Consider the following 13831-nt stretch of genomic DNA (forward strand, 5'->3'; position numbering starts at 1 on the left):
CAAGTGGTTAAGGCATTGGACTAGCAATCTGAAGTTTGTGAGTTCGATCCCCAGCTGAGGCTGCATGTTGTAAACGTTGAGCAAGGTACTTAACCACACATCGCCCTGCGACGAGACTGGTGCCAAGCTGTATCGGCCCTTGCCCTTCCCTTGGACAACATTGGTGTCGTGGAGAGGAGAGACTTGCAGCATAGGCAACTGATGGTCTTCCATACAACCTTGCCCAGGCCTGCGCCCTGGAGAGTGAAGTCTTTCCAGGCGCAGATCCATGGTCTCGCAAGACTAACGGATGCCTGTTGACTTTGCTTACCATACTGTGCAAAAGTATGTGCATATGCATACAACACACATAAAAGTTGCGGGTGAACGCAGCAGGCCAGGCGGCACCTCTAGGAAGAGGTGAAGTCGACGTTTCAGGCCGAGACCCTGAAACGTCGACTGCACCTCTTCCTAGAGATGCTGCCTGGCCTGCTGCGTTCACCAGCAACTTTTACGTGTGTTGCTTGAATTTCCAGCATCTGCAGAATTCCTGTTGTTTGCATATGCATAGCTAGGGTGCCTAAGGCTTTTTCACAGTACTGTAGTAATTTTATGCATTGCACTGTATTGCTGCCTCAATAAAAACAAATTTCATGACATATGTATGTGATAATAAACCTGATTCTAATGTGGACTGGGAGTGGGAAGGGGGCAAGGAGAGGGGAATTATGGTTGGGAAAAGGAGAAGGGATAGGGGAGGGAACAGGAAGCACCAGAGAGACATTCTATAATGATCAATAAACCAATTATTTGGAATCAAATAACCATACCTGGTGCCTCAAGGTAGATCTGCACCTGTGCTATCCCCTGCCCCTGGCACTCCTTCTCTACCGCCAGTTCCACACTCCTCCCACGGCATTTCACCCTTACCATTCCCAACATTCTTTGCTCCCACCAGATTTACAAACTCACTCTCCTCTCCATGTTAACAAATACAGCACTATACAAAACAGTTAGGCATCCTGGCTATTTGTATGTTCCTAAAGATTTGGCACAGTACTGTATGTTCTGTCTGTTGACTGTATTCACATACATGAGGTGCCACTGCAAGCAAGTTGTTCAATGTACCTGCGTGACGTTGTTGGATTTGCTGACCTTGAAGTTTAAGCTCAAATGAATATCTTAAGCCCTTTCTGCTATAGATAGCCTCACCAAAGGGTGGTTAGACTGTAGCTACCTACTCTTCAAAGGCTAGATCACTTCCCTGTTTATCCTCCATCATGGGTTTAGCTGCCAATATCTTCTATTTCAGTTGTGTATCCCCCCCTCTACCAAGGAGGAGATACTTCCATCTGGCAAAGTAGTTTAAACACAGTTCATTTAACTTTAGAAATACACATTTAAATTTAGATAAAATTCTTAAAATAAATCTAAAACTCACAGGATTTCTATCTTATAAAAACTTTCCAAATTACAAACAATTTCTAAAACACAAAAGTTTTCCAAAACAATTCCAAAAAACTAAGCTAAAAAGACATAACAAAAAGTTGCAGATGACCAAGCCATCAGTTATAGAAATAGAAGGCAGAGGAATGATTCTACTCAACCTGTCTTGCTGTCATTCTTCCTGTTGTTCCTCAACCATTCCTAACAAGCTTGACTGCTCTCTTACATGTTTACTGTTTTTTACTACTTGCTGACTTCACATGCTTGGATATTTTTCAGTTACATTCATCAGGTCAAGTGAATGTATTGTTTAAATAAGTTGAAGTGGATCCCATTATTTTGGCTTGATCAAATAATAGGCCAACGAGGACCCTATTGCATACTTGTTTATGACATGATGCTGAACAATGAATATTGGTTGGAGATTAACTTACTCAGAAACAGCTCTTTGACCACTGGAAGGTCCTAACGAAGAGTCTCGGCCTGAAACGTCAACTGTTTACTCTTTTTTATAGATGCTGCCTGGCCTGCTGAGTCCCTCCAGCATTTTGTGTGTGTTGCTTGGAAGAGTTAGCTGCTGTGGTAGAAAGCTGAGCTTGTCAAAAAGGCCCCCAAGGTCATGGACAATACAAGTGAATATCCATCACACCTGTATCTCACTGTACTTAAGTGCCAGACAATAAACTTGACTTGATTTGGAACGTAGGGAGAACTGGTAAAGGGGTAGGAGATTAATGGGGTGTTGGAATTGATTTGTTAGCTGGCACAGATTTACTGGACCCAAATTGTCCATTGTGTTATAAAGAAATATGAAGCATTGACTAGAACATCAGGACAATCCCCTCAGCAGTGTGGCACTCAGCTAATGTAACACAACTAAGCTGATCCATCCTGCCATTAAACTAATCAGATTCAAGTTCAGAATCAGATTTATTTATCACATGTATATCAGAACACACAATGAAAAGCATTGCTTCCGTTAATTCTCACACACACACACACACACACACACACACACGCACACATATACACACACACACACACACACACACACACACACACACACACGCACACATATACACATACACACACACACACACACACACACGCACACATATACACACACACACACACACACACACACGCACACATATACACACACACACACACACACACACACACACACACACACGCACACATATACACACACACACACACACACACACACACACACACACACACACACACACACACACACACACACCCAGACCCTCCAACCCCAGGCTTCCAGTCTTTGTGCCCAAATTCTCAGACTTGTAGACATTGGCCTCAAACTTCAGTCTTCACCCAGTATGCCAATTATGGTGTTGATTTTCAGGTCTGGACTTCTAAACTCATGTGGACCTCTGACCCCAGTGACCAGGACCCTCATGAATCCTTTAGGCCTTTGATTTTGGTCTTTGACATTCAAACTTCAGACTGTGGCTTTGCCCTCTGGACTTTGCCCAGGTATGATCTCCGGGCCTCTACTTCTGAACTATAAACTCACTTTAAAGGACTCTTCATCTCATGTTCTCGATACTTATTACTTAATATTTCTTGCCTTTTGTATTTACACCGTTTGTTCTCTTTTGCACTCCAGTTGAACACCAAGGTTTGTGTGGTCTTTTGTTGATTCTATTATGGTTATTATTCTACTGATTTATTGAGTATTCCCGCAAGGAAATGAATCTCAGGGTTGTATAAAGTGACATACATGTACTTTGATAATAAATTTACTTTGACCCAACTTGTCAATGCAGCTACAAAGAAGGCACAACAGTGTTTATTTTTCATTAGGAGTATGGGGAGATGTTGTGTGTCACCAGAAACACTTGCAAATTTCTATAGATGTACAGTGGAGAACATTCTGACTGGCTGCATCACCATCTGATAGGGGGGCAGGGGGCAGTACTGCTGCACAGGATCTAAATAAGCTGCAGAGAGTTGTAAACTTAGTCAGCTCCATCATGGGCACCAGCCTCCATAGTATCCAGGACATCTTCAAGGAGCAATGCTTCATAAAGGCAGAATACATCAATAAGGACCCCCATCACCCAGATCATACCTTGTTTTCATTGTTACCATTGGGAAGGAAGTACAGAAGCCTAAAGGCATACACTTTATGATTCAGGAACAGCTTCTTCCCCTCAGTCACCTGATTTTGGAATGGACATTGAACCCATGCCTCACTAAGTTCATGACATTTGCTGGTGATATTAAACCTGATTTTGATTCTGAGCTTGCATGGACCTGCAACGCCGGCACTCGTGACTCCCACTCCTACCTGGGATTCACCAGCCAATGCAGGAATCATCCATTTCAGTAAAGTTTAATCTGTACATAGCGGCCAAGTTAAAAATCTGTGTCGTCATCTAAGCTTCAACAGCAGCCAACCACTTCCTGATACTTTGCTCAAGTTCCTGTGGAAGGCACAGCAGCCAAGTGCAATTCTGTACTCCCTCAACATCTGCCGCCATTTATTGTCTAGCAGGGGTAATGGAGTAGTGATTATGACTGGGAAACCTGCCAGAAGCAGAGGCAATGAATTCAGTGATAGCACACAGCTTCAGCTCTCAGCACAGAGCCATCTTCCAGTCTTAGTCACCCCCCCCTTCCATATGGCCCAGCACCCCGTGTGATTTTGCATCCAGCAGTTCAGCATTACCAGGTACTTCAGCACTTAAGTGGGCAAGAGATCAAAGCCCACGGTGCATTCGAAGAGGCAGAATTATTGCTCAGGATCCTGGACTAGCTATCTCATGTACTGCTGTAATGTATTGTAATATAATTCAGGATTCAAGTTTACATATTAGGTGTAAATTCAAACATACAGTGAAATGCATCATTAATATTAATGACCAACACACACAAGGGTGTGCTGGGGGCAGCCCACAAGTGTCGTCACACATCAGCATACCCACAATGCTCAGCAGAACTACACAGAACACAACCAGCAACAGCAAAACAAGCCCGGTTTCCCTCTCCCACCCATTCACCCATGCGCAGATGCATTCCTCTAATCCCGGAACAGGTCAACCTTGGTCTCTAGCTTCCACTGGACCTGCACACACAAACTCTAAGCTTCAGGGGAGTTATTACACTTCACAGACTTGGGACCCGGCTGATGGGCCTCGACCTCTGGACCTGCAATTCAGCTCTTGGGCCTCAATCCTTGGCGTCAGCCCAAGGATCACCGAACACCAGGCCTTGATCCCTGGACTGGAGAGAGTCCAGAGGAGGTTCACGAGGATGATTTTGGGGATGTAAGGGTTAACATATGAGGAGTGTTTGGCAGCTTTGGACCTGTACTTACTGGAATTTAGAAGAATGCTTAGGGATCTCATTGAAGCCTATGGAATGTTGAAAGGACTAGGTAAGGTGGATGTGGAGGGGATGTTTCCTATGGTGGAGGTAATCAGAACTAGACGGGACAGCCTCAAACTTGAGGGGCTACCTTTTAGAACAGAGGTGAGGAAGAATTTTTTAGCCAGGGAGCAGTGAACCTGTGGAATCCTCTGCCACAGACTGCAGTGGAGGCCAGATCCGCGGGTATATTTAAAGCGGAAGTAAATGGTTTCCTGATCAGTCAGGGCATCAAAGGATATAGTGAGAAGGCAGGTATATAGTGCTGAGTGGGATCCAGGGTCAGCCATGATGGAATGGTGGAGTAATCTTGATGGGCTGAATGGCCCAATTCTGCTCTTATGTCTTATGGGTTCACCAATGACAGGACCCCGAATACTCGGCCTTGAACTCCAGCCTTATGTGATACGGTTTGGCCCCCTTGTGCCTGCAGAGGGCTTTCTTTTGTGACTAAGATCACTGACAATTGGAATCAGTTGTCAACTGGCACCAGTCATAGACCCAACACCTCACCCACCTGGATTCGAAACACTCTCCCCATCAGAACCATTTCTAGACTGGGTAAGGCCACTGATTCTGTAGGAGGTCCCAAACGTTTTCTTCCTCCTCTGCCATTTTCCTCCGTCTCTAGTTTTCCCCCCTCTCTCTCTCTCACACCCTCTTTCCCTCCCCCTTTCTCTTTCCCTCTCTTTCCCGTCTCTCTCCTCTTTCCTCCCTCTCTCTCTTATTCTTTCCCCTCTCTCTCTCTTCTCTCTCCTCCCCTTCCCTCACTCTCTCATGCCCTTTCTCTCCTCTACACCTCCCTCTCTGCTTCATCCACCTCTACTTTCACTCATTCTCTCCCACCCCTTCTCAGTCCTACTCCAACACTCTCCCCCTCCAGTCCTGTTGAAGTGTCTTGACCTGAAACAGCAACTATTCATTTCCCTCCGCAGATGCAGCCCAGCCCACAGAGTTCTGGAATTGTTTCATGCTCCAGATTCCAGCATCTGCAGTCTCTGGTGTCTCCTCCCTCCCTCTTCTCTCCTCTGCCATTCTCTTCCTCAAATATATCGCCCTCTCTATTTCTTCCTCCTTTTGATATCTGCGTGAGAAGTAACGTTCTAGAGGTGTACAATAAGAGGCATAGATCTCTCTCTCTCTCTCTCTTTTTTATTTCTGACACTTTCTATTAGTGACAATGAGTTTCTATTAGTTTCATTGCCACTGTTCTGATGTTCTGAAGCTACTCACAGATCAGCTCTCCTCACTGTTGGTGCTACTTTAAGTTTAACTCCCTTCCATTTCCACCCAGGCATTCCTGTCTCTTCTCCTAAGGGAACACACAACAACAACACTCAGGACTCTGAGATTCTGACGGCAGGCATACTCAGCTGTTTTGGCCAGTCGGGAGGTTCCTCAGGACAGACATTCCACTCATATCCTGTCTTGGGCCAAACTGCTTGGATGATAAGCAAGTATGTTTGCCATCCCAAGCCTTGCTGCCAAATCACATAACTCACAGACAGGCAGAAATATAAGACCACTCAGCCCTTCAAACCTGTACTGATGATCAATCACATCATTGCTGATCTCCCTATGTCTTCAAGTCCTCTTTCCACAAGAAAATAGGGACAAATTTAGGCCGCTCAGCCCATCATGCATGCCCACCCTTTCATATGATCATGGCTGATCTCATCTCTTTTCTCAGTTCACCATAGCTCTCCATTAGAACATTGGACACTACAGCACGTAATATTGCAACCTACTAAGGCCCTCCGTTGGTTGTGTCCCAGCTGTACATGCGGTACGCACACCAGTGCGGTAAAATATGGAGGGCATGCTGTAGCCCAGGTAGCAGGCTCCCCCTCTCCAAGCAGCTGATGAATCCAAAGGAACGACAGAGACCAATACAGTTTAGCACCAGCGGCGTCACAGGAGTTGCCAGTCAGCATTTAACTCGACATGGGACTGCCTTAGGGACTCCAACTCCGGAATTTTCCGCTGGGTTTACGCCCAAAGCCTTCTTCACAAGTGGGATCAGAGATTTTCTTCACTTAATGAACTGCCGACCACAGCTGACAAGTCCCGTCTGCCCTGAACATTTTAACCTGTTTTATGATGAATCTAACCCTCCCCTCTCACATAGCCCTCCAATGTTCTATAATCCATGTGCTCATCGAAGAGTCCCCTAAGTATCCCTAATGTATCTGCCTCTACCGTCAATCCAGCAGCGCATTCCACTCATCCACCACCTTCTGTCAAAAAAAATCTTACCCCTAACATCCCTCTATACTTTCTTCTGATTATTTTAAAATTATATCCTTTGTATGTGCCCTGATGAAGTAGCATCGCAGACTCGATGAGCCAAGTAGCCTAATTCTGCTCATGTATCTTATGGTCTTATGATATTAGCTATTTCTGCCTTGGGAAGAATTCTCTGACCGTCTACGCTATCTATGCTTCTTATCCTCTCATACACCTCTGTCAAGCTACCTTTCATCCTCCTTTGCTCCAAAGATAAAAACCCTAGCTCACACAACCGATTTTCATAAGGCATGCTTTTTAATCCAGGCAGCATCCTAGTAAATCTCCTCTGTACCCCCTCAAAAGCTTCCATGTCCTTCTTATAATGAGGTGGCTAGAACTGACCAGATTTTTATAGAGCTACAACTTTACCTCACAACATTGGTAATTGGTTTATTATTGTTACATGTAGTGAGGCTCAGTGAAAATCTTTGTTTTGTAAGCAATTTATACAGGTTCTTTCAAATCAAGGCAGTAGGAAGGAAAATCACCAACAGATTGCAGAATATAGTGTTACAGTTCTAGAGAAAGAGCATTGTGGGTAGACACAAAGTAGAAGGAACATGGGGAGTTAAACCGAGATATCAAGAGAGAGTTCATCTTTATCATTGACTGGCTGCATCAAAGCCTGGTATGGAAACACCAGTGCTTTTGAATCCTACAGAAGGTGGTGGATTTGGCCCAGTACATCATGGGTAAAACCCTCTCAACCATTGAGCACATCTGCACACCCAGGTCACACTCTCTTCTTGCTCCTGCCATCAGGAAGAAGGTACAAGAGCCTCAGGACTCTCACCACCAGGGTTAAGAACAGTTACTCCCCTTTAACCATCAGGCTCTTGAATAAAAGGGGTAACTACACACACTTGTCCCATCATTGAAATATTCCCACAACCAATTATCTCACTTCAAGGCCTCTTTATCTCATTATCTCATGTTCGTAATAATTGCTGCTATTTATTTGCATTTCAATTTGCAGTTTGTTGTCATCTACACCTTGATTGATCTTTCATTGATCCTGTTATAGTTACTATTCTATAGATTTAATGACTATGCCTATAGGAAAATGAATCTCAAAGTTGTATATAGTGATATATCTGTACTTTGGTAATAATGTTCACTTTGAACTTCGAAGATGTCCATTGAAGAGACTTGGCACAGTAGGATAGCAGCTATCCTTACGCCTGGTGGCATGTGTTTTGAAGCTTTTGTACCTTCTGCTCGATGAGAAGAGGGAATGACAGGATCAACCCCACTGTTTCTCCACACCACTAAGAATCCTGCCATTCACCCTGTACTCCACATACAAGTTTGACCTTCCAAGATGAATTATTTCACATTTTTCTGGGTTGAACTCATCTGCCATTTCTCAGCCAAGCTCAGCAGCCTATCAATGTCCCATTGTAACCTACGACAACTTTCTACACTATCAATTCCTTCCTTTTTGTAACGACCACCTCCTCTCTATCTTTCAATCCAAAGAAAGGGTCTCAACCCAAAACATTGATTGCCCATTCCTCTCTATAGATGCTGAGTTTCTCCAGCATTTTGTGTGTTTCTCCTAAGGCGTTAGAAGCACTGAGGAACCCGAAATAATTTTATTGAGTGGGAATGTGGGCAGCAGAGATGAATCATGTTTACACAGCTGGGCATCGCTCTGCAGAATGCAGCCTCCACTGAGCTCATGGGACCTTGCGTGATTTATTTTGGAACTGCTTGCAAAGAATATATGAATCTCAATAAATTCATTTATTCCCCTCACACCGGCAGATGTTCAGTTCTCAACAATAACTTAAATTCTTAAGATTCTTCTGGAGAAAAGGATAGATCTATGCAAAAGCCACATCGGAGAAAGGGTGACATGCAGTCTTTGTCATGCCAAGATATTCGGTCAAAAGCTGCATAACCCCAGTAACTGAAACACAGCTGAGTTCAGGAAGTATCACAGTTAATTGAGGACATAGGCACAGAAAACAAAATAATTCACTAATCACTGATAGAACATAGAACAGGGCGCCATGGTAACATGGCAGTTAGAACACAGCTATTATAGTTTGGGGTGTCAGAGATAAAGTTCAAAGTTTAAAGTAAATTTTATTATCAAAGTACATATATGTCACTATATGCAACCCTGAGATTCAAGTTCCTGTAGACATACTCAGTAACTCTATAGAATAATAACTATAACAGAATCAATGAAAGACTGCCCAACTTGAGTATTCAACCAGAGTGCAGGAGACAACAAACTGTGCAAATACAAAAAGAAGAAATAATAATAATAAATAAATAAGCAATAGGTATCAAGGCCAGAAGATCGGGGTTGAATTCCAGCGACCTTTGTAAGCAGATTGTACGTCCCTCCCTTGAGCAAGCAGTTTTTCCGGGGGCTCCGATTTCCTCAGACGGTCCAAAAATGTGCCAGTTAGTAGGTTAATTGTGCAAATGCTAAGAGTAAGCAAATATCATTCAGAACTAAATTTCACCAAAGTGAGTCACAGACACAAAGCCATTCATCACTGCTGCCGATCCAGCAGCCCATTAATTGCAGGCCACTGCCTCAGCCCAGGGCAGAGATGCGTAAACGTCACAGAGCAGCGACATGAGCAATGGCTTGACTCCCTCCTCCAGCCCTGACACCCTGACACTTTCAGTCTGCTCTTTTCAAATCTTTTGCAGCAAACAAAACTATTAATCTTATGGAGGTGTATCAAGTTATGAGGGACAAAGATTGGGTGAGTGAACAGTCCTTCTTCTCAGATATCACTAGCAGGCATAGGTTCGAGGGGAGGAGGGAAAGAGTCACAGGAAATTGAAGGGTGTGTAAAAATCAAGTTGCCAGTGAAAGTGATTGAAGTCAGTCGCATAGCAACATTTAAGAGAAGCTTAGGCAGGCAAATGAATACAAAAGATTTAGAGGGGTATGGACCAAACTTGGCCAATGGGACTAGCTAAGACATCTGGTTGGCCTGTATGACTCGATCAAAAAGCTTGTATCCATGCTGTAATTCTCTGGAACTTGCCTTTGCCCCATATCTTCAAAAGTTCAAAGTTCTAAGTAAATTTATTAAATAAACTAAGAAGAAATAAATAAGCAATAAATATCAAGAACATGAGATGAAGAGTCATTGAAAATGAGTTCAGAGGTTGCAGGAAGAGTTCAGTGATGGGGCGGGTGAAGTTACCCCACTGGCTCAAGAGCCTGATGGTTGAGGGGTAATAACTGTTCCTGATCCTGGTGGTGTGAGTCCTGAAGCTCCTGTCGCTTCTTCCTGATGGCAGCCATGAGAAGAGAGCATGACCTTGTGTGAGGCGAACACATACAACAACCTAAAAAACCCAGTAGCAAGGCATCACAACCCTGTTTAGATTTATCTGTACCTTGGAAACTGCTTGACCCGAAGTTCTGTAGCTCTTTACACCCATGACCTTTAGTTACTGACTCAACTGAGGCAGCAAATCCTTCTGCTGGCATTATGAAAACCTGGCCATATTTTCCATATCACACTGCATTTCGCATCAGCCCTCTCAATCCCAATGAGAACTATCCCAGCATGTGTTAATTCTCCAAATACCTAAACTCTGCGTGAAACCTAAATAAAACTAATCTTATCAGATTCACTTGTTTATCCCAGGTACCGTGAAATGCGCCGTTTGCATTAGCAAACCAAGGCTGCGCTGGGGGCAGCCCACAAGTGTCACCACACATGCCGGCACCGACACTGCGTTCCCACAATGCTCAGCAGGACGACGCAGAACACAACGAGCAACAAAACAACAACAACAAAACAAGCACAAAATGCAAGAGGAACTCAGCAGGCCAGGCAGCATCTGCGGAAAAAAGTACAGTCGGAAAGGGTCCCGGCCCGAAACGTCAACTGTACTTTTTTCGATAGATGCTGCCTGACCTGCTGAGTTCCTCTAGCATTTTGTGCGTGTTGCTTGGATTTCCAGCATCTGTATATTGTCGCTTGTTTGTAACAGCAAAACGAACCTCCCTATGCACCCACAACTCGTTATCATCTCTATCTCTTTAAAGCACCTTAAGGACTCTTAATCAGTATGCACATTATGTCTATGCCTCTTTGCCTCTTCCTGTCTCCTAAATATTTTTAGCATTAATCCCCTGCTGGCACAAGTAACTCTGGAGAATGATCAATAAATGTTTTGCATTTCTTCCAAAAATCTCCCAGAAACATTAGTAACTATATATATTTTTTTCTTTTACCTCCATGACCAGAACGTTTTATTGTCCAATACAATAATTTGATATTACTGAATTAAGTAGTCCAATGAATGCATTGAATGGTAATGTAGCTGTTAGCACAACGCTATAACCGCTTGGGGCATCGTAATTCAGAGTTCAATTTTAGCACCATCTATAAGGAGTCCTCCCTGTGGAATGCGTGTGCTTTCCCTGGGTGCTCCCGTTTTCTCCCACAGTTGAAAGAGAACCAGGTAGGTTGATTGGTCATTGTAAATTGTGCCATGGTTAGGTTAGAGTTAACCAGGGTTGTCTAGGGTTGCCTGAAGGGCCGGAAAGGCCTACACAGCACTGTAACGCTGAAGTAAAAATAAAATGTGCCTTCTTTAAAACTGTTAATTAAATGTTTTATCTTTTCCCAAAAATAGGTTTTGACTTATGCTAAAATTTCAGAGCGCCAAATTTACTAAGCAGATATTTTTAGCTGTGATTATACTGCTGTGGTTTGGGCTTGGTTGCAATGGCTTATGAGCATGCATGCAATGGCCCAGAACCATTCAATTAACTACAGCAGGGAAACTCTTTCCTTACTAACTAGCAATTTTTATTCAAAATTATCTCAGTGATATGTGAAAGAAGGCTGGAGGCAAATTTCCACACCATTACTCAGGCAGAATTTATTTCAATTTTTTTTATATCTATGATAGATAAAAATTGAATTAACTTCTAAAATAGTCTGTAGGCTATAAATTTAACATAGTAATGCTCATTTGTGTCCAAGGGTCTAGTGTAACTCCCACCAATTAAATTCTAATTTTGATTTGTGTGGTTGGCATGAATGCTCTGATAACGGGACATCAACATGAAAGCCTTGTTTTTCTCTCCACAGACACTAACAACCCCAAAGAGCATTCACAGAAGGTTGAAATTATAAGTTCAGTTTATTGTCATTCAACCGTATACATGTACACGAACAAAGGAAACATTATTCCTCTGGACCAAAGTGCAAAATGCATACAACTCACACATATAACACATAAAGTAACAGTCATCATCATCATTACGACGTGATACAACATGAGTAATCATGGTCCTGTGACTAATGGAACATTTTTCTACAGAAGTAGTTTGCCATTGGCTTCTTCTGGGAGTGTCTTTACCAGATGGGTGATCCCAGCCATTATTCTTCAGAGGTTGTCTGCCTGGAGTCAATGGTCACATAACTAGGACTGGTGATGTGCACCAGCTGCTGATAGGACCATTTGCCACCTGTTCCTATTGTGAAAAGAGACGTTGACGAGGATGGTTGAGACCCAAGGGCTAGAGTATCCGAGGCTAGGAGAGTGAAATGAGAACTCAGCACTAAACAAGATAGTAGATGATAACCCAAGTTGAGCTTACGATTGAGCACTGAACCTCTGTCCAGGTGCTCTTTAAATACTAAAATCCTGGCACCAATCCTGGTTGCCAATTAGCAGGACGGTCCTGAATCCTTAAAAGGGCTGCACCAGCTATCCATATTCTGGAGAGTTAGAGCATCAAAAGCTGGCAAGGTTGGGTGCATATCATAACACCTATGGCTTTACGTAACCCAGATCTGGGGGCTAAGCAGGTGCTACACATTGCCCAAGGATGACCTGGGCAAGCCAGCAGATGGAAGGAACACCTTACACCGCCTTTGGTAGAAATGTATCTTCACCCTGCCATCCATTAAGTAATATTACCACAAATAAATTAACAAATAATAAGGTGTATATACAACACAATTTCAAAAGTAAACAGTATAATGTTATTGGCACTTCATATTGATTTCCTATTACTTTTTAATCCACTGCCATTTCTCTTCAGTCCCATGGTACTTCCTTTTTGTGGGTTAAAACATCACCTAGGATAACCACCATCCAGGCCATGCTTTTTTCTCACTACTTCCATTGGGTAGGAGGTATGGGAGCCTCAGGTCTCAGATTACCAGGTTAAGGAACAATTATTACCCAACAACCATCAGGCTCCTGAACCTTCACTCACCTCAATTCTGAACTGATTCCACAATTTACAGGACTCTACAAATCATGTTCTCAATATTACTTATTGTTTTGTATTCATATAAGTTGTCTACTTTTCACATTGGTTATTTGTCAGTGTTTGTTTACAATTCCTTCAAGAAAATGAATCTCAGGATAGAGTACGTTGGCATATATGTACTTTGATAATAAATTTCAATGGTCAAAGTTTAAGTTCAAATTTGTTATCAATGTGTGTGTCATGATGTGCATTGGCAATTGTGGAGCCAAAGTGCGGAGGAAAGACAAGACTCCAACGTAAACACAGCGACAAGAATTTATTCATAATAATTCCAATAGAACATCAGCGGCTCAGCTGAGTGACCCTACAAGAGGTAACATTTTCCAAACTAGGATCCTGCGATTAGTACTCATCAGGTATCCACTTAAATAACGCAAGTAACACGGAATCCCCAAGCCTATCAAAATAAACTTAACAAGCTTAAATAGAAAG

This window comes from Mobula birostris, chromosome 7 (genome assembly GCF_030028105.1).
Source record: "Mobula birostris isolate sMobBir1 chromosome 7, sMobBir1.hap1, whole genome shotgun sequence".
Classification (NCBI taxonomy): Eukaryota; Metazoa; Chordata; class Chondrichthyes; order Myliobatiformes; family Myliobatidae; genus Mobula; species Mobula birostris.